The 13,072-nt window shown below is 47.3% G+C and overlaps 1 protein-coding gene across 2 annotated transcripts in view; it reads right to left on the bottom strand.

Moving 5' to 3' along the window:
• Positions 1-12,799, bottom strand: part of npas1 (neuronal PAS domain protein 1) — a 63,325-nt gene extending 50,526 nt beyond the window's left edge. Inside the window, exons 1-3 of one of the 2 annotated variants that reach the window (XM_056441920.1) lie at positions 12,466-12,799; positions 12,258-12,377; positions 10,251-10,331 (exon numbers count right to left, since the gene is read on the bottom strand). The gene's annotated coding sequence lies outside the window, so the exon portion shown is untranslated. The remainder of the gene's footprint in view (positions 1-10,250; positions 10,332-12,257; positions 12,378-12,465) is intronic. The other variant, XM_056441921.1, reaches the window with a different exon arrangement.
• Between the last annotated feature and the right edge of the window lie 273 nt (positions 12,800-13,072).

Genomic DNA, 13,072 nt, shown 5'->3' with positions numbered 1-13,072 from the left:
GAGATGGAAAAGAAAAAAAAGGTGGCAGGAAAAATTAACAACCAAAATGAAAAATATAAATACACACACACACATATATATATATATATATATGTATATATACCAGATACGAGATGAACTCTCCGGAGGGAGCAAAAAAAAAGAATCAGGCCCGCATCTGTTATGAATAATTCTTGTTATTTTACAGGTAAATAGTACAAATCTGATTAAGTAAATACTGTATAATACAATAATCATAGGGCGGCGATATCTAGCAGAGAGTTCTACACACACTAGCAGTCAACACTCCCGACCTGTCACTCAAGCTTATCTGAGATGACTTGTCAACCAAGCAAGTGTACGTCAAGAGACTGCCTTGTGTGTGTGTGTGTGTGTGTGTGTGAGTGTGTGTGTGTGAAGAAATATCTGTTTCTTTGTGTCTGCGTGCACACTGGGGTTTGTGTGTTTGTTTGTTGTGTGGTGTGTGTTTAGCCTCAGTGTGTATGTGTGCGCATGTGTGTGTGTGTGCAGGGAGAGAACCTCGCCACTATCTAAATGGATCACACTTCAGAGTTTGCCACCATTTCTCAGAAGCTGCCATCTCCGTGCACACAGACAGACAGACAGACACCGGGCGGGGGGGGGGAGTCTCTCTCCACTCAAGGTTACGTCCTGCCTGACGTCGAGACAGAACGGATGACTGTCTCCACCGCGGGGAAAAAAAAAATGTGTCCGGCGCTCCGGAGGGGGAAAAACAAAACCGGCGTTTTTCACTCGCCGACGTTTTTCCCCCCGATGCGAGGCGAGCGTCTCGAGTGATGGAAGTGAACAATGACGGCGGCGCGATAAAGCCGGGAGGCATTTACCGTGGCCCGGAAAAGAAAAAATCAACAACAACAACAACAACTGCTTTGTGTCTCTCTTTTTGGGGGGGGGGGGGCCTGGAGGGAGAGGGGGAGGGGTCAGAGGTCAGCCGACTGTGACACAGACAGAGAGGTCGACGGGACTGACCTGCTATTGGCCCCTGACACCCCCCCCCCCTCCTCCTCCTCCCCTACTGACACCGCGGTAACCATGGCTACTGAGCTGCAGACAAACATGTTGTCGGTATAAGGTTGATGGTTTGAGGGAGTGGAGGGGAGGGGGGGGGGATGTCGAATAACAACTCGGCTAAGATTCCCCCTCAACACACACATTCACACACACACACAACTAATCTCCCATTCAAATACCCCCCCCCCCCCACACACACACACACACACACACCCCTGCAAAGAGAGAATAACACCAACATATGAAAGTGCCGGGGTCTCTCCATTATCAAAGTCCGATGGTCGTTGTCTATAGTGTCTCAACTTTTCTGCACGGAGGATAGTTAAAGAAGAAGAAGAAGAAGAAGAAGAAGAAGAGAGGCGGGGGGGAAGACAAGCGAGCAGCAGCTTGTTGCATTAGCATTCCTCCAGCAGAGCGGCTGTCTGTTTGCCTCTGGCAGCAGCCAGAGAGGGGGACACTCTCTGCATCCTCACACAGCTCGTCTATCTCTCCCTCTGTCACTGTCTATCTCTCGCTCTGTCTCTCTCTCTCTCTCTCTCCCTCGCTCTGTCTGTTACATTCCTCCCTCCACTCTGCCACTGGCCTGTCACCGTGTTTTCTACAACTCTGGACCCGTTTTCCTCCCGCCGGTCGTCCCGTGTCTCGCCGTCGCTCCATCTCACAACCGTCATCGTTTTCCGTGTATCTTTCCTTTTCCGCTCGTTTATACATTTTTTTTGTTGCCCTCGTTTCGGGGGCCTCGCCGTCTCAAAACCCCTCGGTGTCTCGCCGAGGAAAAAATGTACACCGGTCACGATCGAGGGAAACGGGGAACGGAGACACGAAGGGAGTCACGAGGCCACGGAGTCGACCGCCATGTCGGCGGGCATGAGTTTGCACTTTTTTCTCTGAAGCCACCATTATAGATTTATAAATATATAACGGTCGAGTTCAACTAAATAAGTACATTTGATTTCAGGATGTCAGCGACGGTGCAAATCTCCCTCTGTTGCCATGGCGATTTTCATAAACACAAGCCGTGACCGTTCCACGCATGCAGATACACGAAGAGCAACCCATTAAATGGTATCATGTTCTCCTTTTTTTTCAATTATTCATTGAATGCATTAAAAGGTTGCTTTTTTTTGTTGGCATTAATAATTAAATATAAGTCCGTCTGCAAATGAATACTAGAAGGAAAAAATGCTCGCCAAACCAAAATGAGATTTCAATTTCTTCTCCCCCGTGCTGTGCAACGATTTGAAGAAGAAAATAGAAAACATAGTTTTCAATGTTGTTTACATCCATATGAACAGTCTAGGAATAATTACTGTTTTTTAGGACAATACAGCAGGACAAAGAATATAAAGTTGTGAGGAGCAAACAGTGGGATATTATTGATTATATTGTTGGCCACCTGCTGGAGCACAAACTGGTCCCAGTACAGACCCAGTGGAGCTCCGAGGATGACACCAAGTATCTGAGGTCGACGGGTTGCCATTGACTACGGAGGCTTGGACACCAAATGCCCACAAGAGGATTTCATCTATATTACATGCGCTGTCCGTCCGATAGGAATCCAAACACTCAGATTAAAGTTGAAGGCGGCTTCATTCCGAGTCATCGTTTCCAGATTGATGGTTTCTGGTTCCTCGAGTCTTTTAAATAAGATCGTAATCGCAGTGAGACCGTCGGATTAAAAAAAAAATAAATATAGAGTAAAGTTCAGAAACAGCAGCTTCCTGAGCAGACGTCACAGGGTGCTTAACAACAACAACAACAACAACAGTGAAAGACACAGACATAAAACACACACACACACACACAACATGAGCACCTATCTCCTCTTCTCTCTCTCTTCTGGATGAATTTACATCTCTCCATTGCACAATATTAACTTGTGACTCCACGTCTCAGAGGGTCCATCGGACCTGGCTGTGTCTGATGCCTCCTGCCATGGCCCTGATGATGCCCCCCCCCTCCTCTCTACCTCCATCTGCCTCATGGATCACGGAGGTCTAGTTCGTGGTCCATGCCGACGAACTATTCACACATTCTGTCGTATTCATTGAATGTGTTCATGTAACTCTGTAACGCTTCATTCTGGTCACATGACATCTATTGCTTCTGTCCATCCTGGAGAGGGATCCTCCTCTGTTGCTCTCCTGAAGGGTTCTTCACCTTTTTTCCCTCGTGAAAGTTTTTTTAAATATATTTCTTGGGAGTTTTTCCTGATCCGATGTGAGGTCAAAGGTCAGGGATGTCGTATGTGTACAGGTTGTAAAGCCCGCTGAGGGAAATTTATAATTTGTGATATCGGGCGATACAAAATAAACTGAATTGAAAAAGAAATAAAATAGAAACAATATATAAAATGAACCCAGTGCAGAGCCAGACTGCTTGTACCGGGGTTTGCACCCATTTGACTCCAAGTGTCCAGCTCCTCTCGACTCGTCTGTGTCCAAACTCTGAAGAGAATTCGACTTTTGTCATCATTTCATAGCCGAATGCGCCTTGTGAATATCCAGCGTGGGTTACTGTCACGCCTCTCTCCCTGAACACGCTGCACACTTTCTATCAAAACGCAGAACAAACCAAATGCGACTTAAAAACACATCGGACACGAAATACAAGAGAATAACAAACAAAAAAACATTCGATCACGATGGAACAAAAATTACCATATTAGTACGACAAGTGCTCCGCATTACACTCCGATGAGCATTCTTTACTTTATCAAATTGAATTAGATTATAAAAGGCTCGGCCCTCAGACAGCTGCGGGGGTGAAGTAAATCATGTGGCGTTCGGATGCCGAGCTCAAGCCCCGCAAACTCTGCGGCGAAGCCACGGAGACTAAATGCATTCAAACAAATTAATAGTCCATTAAATAAAAGCAAAAACTCGGCCGGGCCAATAGTGCTTTAAAAAGTGCATTAGCATTAGAACGGGGGGACACACTCGTTTGTCTCGGGGAGAGACTGTTTCAGCAGCGAGTGGGAGGAGCCAGCCAGCCTCGCTTCTTTCTCTACATACATGTGACATCTGGTGGAGGTCTTTATGCCGACAGCGCTGTGAGTGATGGTTCGACCCGACCCCGACGTGATCAATTCTCTCGTTTTTGTTGTTCTTCCTCTTCTTCTTCTTCTTCTTCTTCTTTTCTTACGTTGTCACCGAAACTCATCCTTCTCATTTAAAAAGCTACTGTATCTCCCTTGTCTCAATTAATCTCACTCTCTCTCCCTCCGTCCGTTTGCCCTTCCGCATTTTTTCCACTCCCCCCCCCCCCTCCCGCATCCCCTGCATCCATCTTGTTCCTGCCCTCCCCCTTTTACCCCCACCCCCCACCCCCCGGGCCCGGCCACCACTCTGGTATTCCCAAAGTCATCTGCAATCAGACATCTTCAATGGATTAATTACACTGTCCTCACGCCGCTTGATTGAGCATCTAACATCTACCCCCCCCCCCCTACACACACACACACACACACACCCCGGTGCTCCGTCCTCACCTCCACCCCCTTGCAGACCTCGAAGGGCTTTCTTCTCGCCCACTTTTTCGTCTCTCTCTCTCTCTTTCTTGCCTCCTTTTGTGTGGCTAATCTTTTTCTCCTCTCAACCTCTACCTTTAAACTCCAGACCCCCACCCCGACCCGAAGATGACCACAGAGGACGCCCCCCCCCCCCCTTCCTCTGGGTCAAGGGAGCCGTTGCTAATTGGACATTGATTCGCGGGGCTCTCCTTCTCCATGATCTCTCGTGGAGAATCGGGATCGCGCTAATTGAAGAATTAACTTAAGTGAGACTTGAACCTGGAAGAAAAGGAGGAGAGAAAAAAGGGCGAGGGAGGAAAGGCAAAGACGGAAAAAATGCTTCGGCTTAAAGAAATACAATAGTGCAAACACACACACACACACACGCGCACACACAGGGGGGTGCATCCAGGCGCTCGCGTACAGAACGGGAGGCAAACACATGCGAGGAACCGGAGCCCTTTCAAAGATAAACGTCTTTTTTCTTCTTCACAAAATTCTACGTTGATCCTCGTGATCTGATTTCCGGTAACTTTAAATCAGTGGAGTTCCCCTCAGACACTTCTCCAGAAGAACGGTTTACCTAGCAGCCTGACTTATTTTTAGCACACAAATACACAGTCTCTTTTTCCACTCCTCACACACACACACACACACACACACACACACACACACACACACACACACACACATCCACTTCACATCAATCTTGGATCCCAGACCATAACCCCCAAAAAGCAGAGTGCTGCTTTGAGTCATTCCAAAATCATGATGGATGACAACTTCCCAAAGCAATCCCTCTGCGTGCCAGCATCATTTAACTAAAGGCATCAACCTGCCCCGGCCAATCACGCTCCTCCGTTTCCCCGGGCCGGAGAGAGAGAGAGAGAGAGAACACGCCGGACCCCACCGTTTCAAAAACTCCACTGTCATGTGATTCTGAAAAGAAAAAAGAAAAAAAACCACACACACACACATCCTCCTCAGGAGACCACGCGGGGGCCGGCCCACGAAATGAATGAGCTTCACCCGAGTTTCTGATCATGAATCTGTACCCCCCCCCCCCCCTCCCCTTTTCACGAGCAGCAAAGACGACGGGAGACGAGATTGCGAGGGAGGTTAAGCCGACCTCGGGCTCACGCTTTTGGGAGCGGGCTAAACCCTGGAGTGCGAGAATGACAAAACATTTAGGCCGATCTCACTCGCAAGGCTCGCTGACAGGCCGAAACAAAAGAACGGCCCTCGGAGGGAATTCGAAAAATCATCGAATGAATGTCAATTAATTTCCACGGGACGAACTTGAATCGATTTGAATATAAAACAATCTTTCTTGAAAGCAAAAGGGAATTGATGTCCAAGGCCTTCAAACGGCGAGAGGGGGAGACAGAAAAACGACAGAATGAAAGACGGCTGATTGTGTGTGTGTGTGTGTGTGTGTGTGCTCAGCAGTTGTGTTGCACGCTTGGCTGGCGGGGTGTGTGTAAAGTAATTAACATGATAGCCTCCCTCTCAGCCCGATAGCCTCTTCCCTGCAGCGAGGTCGTTCAACAGACACCTGAGCTGCGTCTCAGACACAACCCCGCCACGCACCTCTAACGCACACACACACACACACACGAGCAATAACATGTTCAACCCACATATGCCCGGTACCAACAAATTCTGGGAGCATACAGCCATCAGCAGGAATGCCGTGTCAGCAGCGTGAAGGCCGAGAGACGATTCACTGACTTCATTCAAAACAAAGATTTATTAAAAAGAGAGACTGAGGAAGCATAACAAGAAACTCAGGGAGCTCTGACCTCCGTGAAGGCTTCACGAAATGCCCCCAAAATATGGAACCCTATGAGAACACTGAAGGTTTTAAAAAGGTATCGACCTGACGGTATTGATGAAGCATAAGAAGTAAAAGTGTTTGGGTTTATGGGGACAGATGCTGGAATTACTGGTTTGTTACCTTCGCATTGAAAATGCGGAAGGTTATGTTTTGATCGCCGTGTATTTATTTATTTATTTGTATGCGTGTTACTCGCATAACAAAAAAAGTTTTAAACCGAATCGCATGAAATTTGGTGGGATGATTGGTTATTATCCGGGGACCATTTGATTAGATTTTGGGATCAATCGGGTCAAAGGTCAAGGTCATGAAAAGGTCAAAATCTTCTTTTTACCATAGCGTGGTCAATTTGTATCCAATTGGCATGCAACTAATGCCAATATGTTCATAATTCAATGCCCAATCTTGTGATATGCGAAGGTATGCGCTCTACCGAGTGCCCCTTCTAGTTTGTTATGTTTTTGTTTGTTTTTGTTTTATAAATAAGGCTCTTCGGAAAAAGTTTTTCAAGCAATTATAGGTGAGGGCACTTCTAAGCTAGACAGCTTCGGCCTTAACCCTTTCGGTCAGCCACATGTATCTTCTTCTTTTTTTTTAATTCCTGGTGGTTGTATATTTTGCTGATCGAAATAAATAAACTCATTCATTAATTTTGTAATGTGCATCTGGATCTGAACTCAATTAGATATTCTGATAAACGTCGCCCTTTAAACGCAGTTATTACTACTTTATGACAACGTATCAAATGACGATGAGAACCGAGTTGCATAAAATGATGGAGAACCATCACTTGATTTTCAAACCTCGGCTTTACAGATCTTCATAGAAAGTTTCAGCTGTTAGTTAAGAGTCCCGCCAGCAATGTTATTGTTTTGATTCTCCCTCACTGCTCTCATAAGCATAATTTCTGGTAATAAAAGGCAGCTGAGTCAGCGACGAGCTGGTGAACATAGAGACACGTGAAGCTACTCGGGAGTTGATGGAACTCATGAACAGATTCATTTGAGCGAACCGCCTGAAACTCGGAGGATGTTTTGGTTTTGTGAACAAAAAAAAGAAGAATTTTGTCAAATGAAACTCGTGGGTTATGGATAATTGAATGTATGATTTCCTGTAGCTCCGCCTACGGATGATAAGCCGTCACATGCCCTCACAGACGATGCGTTCAAGGCTCAGTCAAAATAACGTAAACCATGTCGACAAAACTTCATCCAAATACACTATTTTATTTATTTATTATGGATTCATAATTGGATGAAACAAACATGGTTTTGGCCATGCACGGAATCTAAGAAAATAGGTAAAGTGGTTAATAAAAAAACAAGTTTTGGACTATTACATTGGTTAAAGTTTTCATCCTGCAACTAAAAAACATGAGCTCCTCGGTGGAATAATGAGACATCGCATATGACCGCTGGTCGCCAACACGATGCTGACAATATCCTTTTATTTTGTTCCACAATCGTTTCCATCTTCTTCATCCTTCATGACCCTGCGACCTTGACCTCTAATAACTGACCTCCAAACACCCCCTTCAGCCCCTCACAGCCCTCATTTGCTAAAGAATTAGAGTCGGGGCACCGGGGGGTCAAACCACCACCAGAGACCCTAAAAAAGAAGAAACGTACATACACACACACACACACACACACACACACACACACACACACACAAGCATTGTGTACACTTTCCAGCACACAGTCTGAGGAGCGTAGCAGATTATGTATTCACGTACTGTAGGGCGCTCATCCCCAGACGCGTACCGCAGCAGACACTAATTTGCATGAGCATGTGCAGAACTAAATAAATTGACCTTAACTCTCGAACTCCAAAAAAACACTAATACACATTTGTGCGACTTTAAAAAAATAAAAAAATAAAAAACAGGGGTCAAATAACAACTTCAGAGAGAAGGAAGAAGGCTGATGATAAATCCGGAGCAGCTTTAAGGCAGCGTGAGTCCCACCTTCGAAAGAAGTGAGAGAGAGAGGGAGAGAGGGAGTCAGTGGGAGAAGAAAAGTGATTGTCAGGGAGAGAAGAAACATCACTCTGAAAACTTCTAAAGACGGCCCTGCTCTGGGTTTTAAATGCTCTCCTCCCTCTATCACTCTCTCTCTTCCCACTTTCCTCTCATCCCTTTCATGAATTAAAAGCACGGCCGGCCTGTGGGGAGAAGCAGAGTTAATTCTGATCAGATCTCCCCCTCCTCCCCCCTCCCCTCCTCCTCCTCCTCCTCCTCCCTGGGCGACGGCTGCCGTGCCGTCTGACAGACGGAGATGGGATCTGACAGTAAACAGGCGCGTGGATGCCCGGCGCGTGATTGACACGTAGGCAGGTCGGCGGGGGCCCGCCCCCCTCCTAATCCTGCCCTGTCAGCTCTAATTGGGGAGGTGGGGCTCCGTGTCACCAAGGTGACTGATTGACAGGACCCCAGCTTTGCATAGATATGAGGGAAAGGTGGAGGAGGTTCACGCATGGCATAACACTGTTAACACTACCATACCGCTAATAGAGATACTCGCCTGTGTGTGTGTGTGTGTGTCTGCTGAGATGCAGGTGAACTCTCAAGAACATGGCTGAACCCACAGCAATAACCATGAAGAAATTCGACATGCATACAAGAAGTCTGTAGCACACACACACACACACACACACAGACTCTCTCTCTCTCTCTCTCTCTACATGCTGTGATGAAGAGCAGAGGTTATAAACACTACAAGAAGTGGGATAGAGGACGCAGGGAGCAGCCATTCAGAGGTCTTCCCCCGTGTCGAGGCCAATGATAGACGTGTGTGTGTGTGTGTGTGTGTGTGGAGGGGTCACTTTGCTCACACTTCAACCTGTGGACACGCACACATGTAATTGTGTGTGAAGAGAAACAGTGTATTTGTGAGTCTATGTGTTGGGGTGATGCGCGTCGGTCACATTTGATGTTCTATTTGGCGGCGGTTCCATCTTGGGGGGTCAGGACCCCCCCACACACACACACACACACACACAAAAGAGTCACGACATGATTAACCAGAGAAGGGAGCAAACACAGCATCCTTATTGGCTCAGAGGAGGAGGCGAGGCACAGCGAGGCTTTGAGACGTCAGCGCGCTTCACAAGGAAGGACGTTCTCCGGGTTCCTCTCCTCACATCAGTGAGGAAATAAATAAATAGAATTTTTTGGACAATTCATGACCTGATGATTGCCCTCGATTAAAAAAGGTCAGCGGAGTCAAGACGATGTGTATTTCCTCAAAACCACAAACGTCTTAATTGTTGAAGCTGCGGAGCGACCGGCGGACAGAACATCAATACTTACACTTTATTTTATTATTTAAACTGTTGCAGTCCAACACCGCTGCTTACATAAAGGTTATAATGTTGTTGTTGTTGTTTCGAGAATTGTTGATTGTGTCACTAGTTGTTCAGGCTTTAGTTTGAAGTGTTGTTTTTCAATTATAAAAGTTATATATTCATCGCCCTGTCTCTGACTAGGTTTACCTAATAAACTCCATTTAAAAAAATTGACTTTTACTTCTTAATCTTGTTTTTTTCCTTGTTAAATTATTGACAGTTTGCAAAAATATAAGAGACAAAAATGTCTCACAGACATGCACAAACTACGATGAGGTCGCTTGTTACCGACTGCTTAATTATACGGGGTGATAAACCAAAAGCGCTACAAGAAACCGTCAAAGTTTATGCTCCAAAGCCTCTGAATTTGCACGGCTAATTAAAAATTAATAATTATAATAAGCTTACAGCTTTGTGTATGAATACATTCTAGTAATAGTGTGTGAGTGCATGTGTTTAGGTGCACGTGTGTGTGTGTGTGTGTGTGTGTGTGTGTGTGTGTTTTGATTGACAGCTGCCACTGACCTGTGCCAGTCAGAGTGCCATACTGCGGGGCGGCGGGGTCGATCGCTACGGAGACGACCTTCGCCCTCATCTGCATCCTGCCTTCATTAGCAGAGCCAGGCAAGGAGAATAACAACCCAAATAAATTAATAAAGAGAAAGAGACGGGGAGGAGGGAGGGAGGGAGGGAGGGAGAGGACAAGAGGAGAGCAGGCAGAGCGAGGGGTGAAACGGGAAGAGAGGAGGAGTGGAGGGAGGAAGGAGGGAGGGAGGGAGGAGGAGTGGAGGGAGGAGGAGGGAGGGAGGAGGAGGGAGGAGGAGGAGGGAGGAGGAGTGGAGGGAGAAAGGAGGGAGGGAGGAGGAGGAGTGGAGGGAGGAGGAGGAGGAGGAGTGGAGGGAGGAAGGTGGGAGGGAGGAGGAGTGGAGGGAGAAAGGAGGGAGGGAGGGAGGTAGGGAGGGAGCGAGCGGACAAGAGGAGAGCAGGCAGAGCGAGGGGTGAAACGGGAAGAGAGGAGGAGTGGAGGGAGGAAGGAGGGAGGAGGGAGGGAGGGAGGGAGGAGGAGTGGAGGGAGGAAGGAGGGAGGGAGGGAGGGAGGAGGAGGAGTGGAGGGAGGAGTGGAGGGAGGAGGAGTGGAGGGAGAAAGGAGGGAGGGAGGGAGGGAGCGGACAAGAGGAGAGCAGGCAGAGCGAGGGGTGAAACAGGAAGAGAGCAGGAGTGGAGGGAGGAAGGAGGAGTGGAGGGAGGGAGGAGTAGGAGGGAGGGAGGAGGAGTGGAGGGAGGAAGGAGGGAGGGAGGGAGGGAGGGAGGAGGAGTGGAGGGAGGGAGGAAGGAAGGAGGCATGAGGAATGGGCAGGGAAGGAACGGGGTGAGAGGAAAAGAGTGACACACGACTACCCAGCCCCTCCTCTCTGTGGGGTGAGGAGGTGAGTCGACTCACCTCCTCACCCCACAGAGAGGAGGGGAACAAAGGTACATATATACAAATTGAATTCATCTGTCGTAATGAATTCCATGTGCGGATAAAAAGATGCATCCTGCAAGATAGTGTGACAAACAAATTGGTTTAATTTACCCCGAGAAGGGCTGGAAACCGATTTTGCCAAACACATCTCTGGGGCCGATGAGGCGCCGTGGCTCGGAGCCCCGTTTCAACAGAGTGTTGATACATGACCATCTGTCCTGGCTCTGACATGCCAGTATTGACAGAGACGCTCTCTAACCGGTCCGCAGAGTCGCATTTTTTTAACGAGGCCAAACGGTCCAGATTTCCACCCCGCCCCTCCGGTTGACCACACGGCGAAATGTGTTGATAAAAGTGTGCGAGGGTTTAATCATCGTGGATATGGACACACACACACACACACACACACACAGAAGGTACAGGAAGAAATACCTCTGGCAGACCTCGACACGCGCGGCGGAGTGCGGAGGAAGCTCGGCGCGTAAATAAATGATGAAGAACTACGTTTACGCGTCGGACGGACTTTCCCAGGAGGACGCTGGTCGTGATGTTTTCTCATCTTCCGGCAGAGTTTTGTACCGTGCACCAACTTCCATGACTTACTCAGGAGATGGATGTTTTGGTGAGGAATGCAATGGCGAAGAGACGGAGGCTGGTTGTGTCACTATGTTGACAGATGGATCATCTTTGAACCAGAGAGATGTTCATGAAGCCAAGTCAGACTCACAGAAACATCGGCCTGCTCTAAGCACCGCGATCCGACACGTATAGATATAATAATATCCCATCATGTGAGGAGGCAGGTAATGCGCCTGACCCTCTTTTTCTTTGGCTCTTTGACAGAAGTGCTGTTCGGGGTCGCGAAGTGTGAGCCGGGCCCCGCTGTGCCGGGGAGGAGATTCTCAGGGCGATCGATGCGGAGGATTAGGGCCGGCTTTGGGGCTCAGAGGCCTGGATCTGAGGAGTATTCTCAGTGGAGGGACCCTAAGAGATCTGGAGAGGAAAAGCTGGAGGAGAGAAAAGAGGAGGGAGGAGAGAGAGAGAGAGAGAGAGAGAGTGAGGCTAACCTGGAACTGTCAGGAGGCTGAGAGAGGATGGGTCAGGCTGGGGAGAGAGGAGCGGTCGTGGTCCTATAGAGACTCAGCCACCCACTCAGGAAAAACACCGGCCGGTTTGATTCGGATAAACTGCGGAGAGCAAAGAGGGAATTTGATGTCGAGAGAAAACAAGATAGATAAACACAGATGAAGTTTTTTTTTTTTTTTGCTTCCTTACTTTCCATTTTCTTTCCATTTTCTTCGGGACCACAAATGGGTCGTCGTCTCGTAACTTGACGTGATTGGTCAAGCCCGTTCGCCAGCTCGCCGCTCTCCCCCGGGTGCAGACGGTCGGATCCATGATTCATTTTGCAATGAGGAGAGAGAAGAAGAAGAAAAAAAGAAAAGAGAAGCGCATGCGAGAGAAGAAACAGCCAAAGACCACTGGGAAATTATACGGCGGAGCGGCGTGGTGGATCTGGAATTAAACGGCATAATTAATCAAGCAAAAAAACAAGCACGTTTGCTCATACATTTATTATTTGCATTATTTATTTTTTCCTCTAGATGTAATCAGCAGATATACATATATATATATAAATATATATAAATATAAATGTATATATATATAAACATATATATATAAATAAATATATATACATATATATATATAAATAAATAAATATATATATATATATATACGTTCGTGCCCCCGATCCATGTCACAGGGACCCGGAAGGCCCGTTTAGACCACTGACCCTAAAAGAGAGATCAGTTCTGTTCAACGCTTTATTTATTTATTTATTTTTTCTCTCTCACTAGACTATTATTTCCCACAATGCCCT

Source organism: Pseudoliparis swirei, chromosome 20 (assembly GCF_029220125.1).
Source record: "Pseudoliparis swirei isolate HS2019 ecotype Mariana Trench chromosome 20, NWPU_hadal_v1, whole genome shotgun sequence".
Classification (NCBI taxonomy): domain Eukaryota; kingdom Metazoa; phylum Chordata; class Actinopteri; order Perciformes; family Liparidae; genus Pseudoliparis; species Pseudoliparis swirei.
The sequence above is the reverse complement of the archived record's forward strand: the minus strand, read 5'-3'. Positions and strand labels throughout refer to the sequence as shown.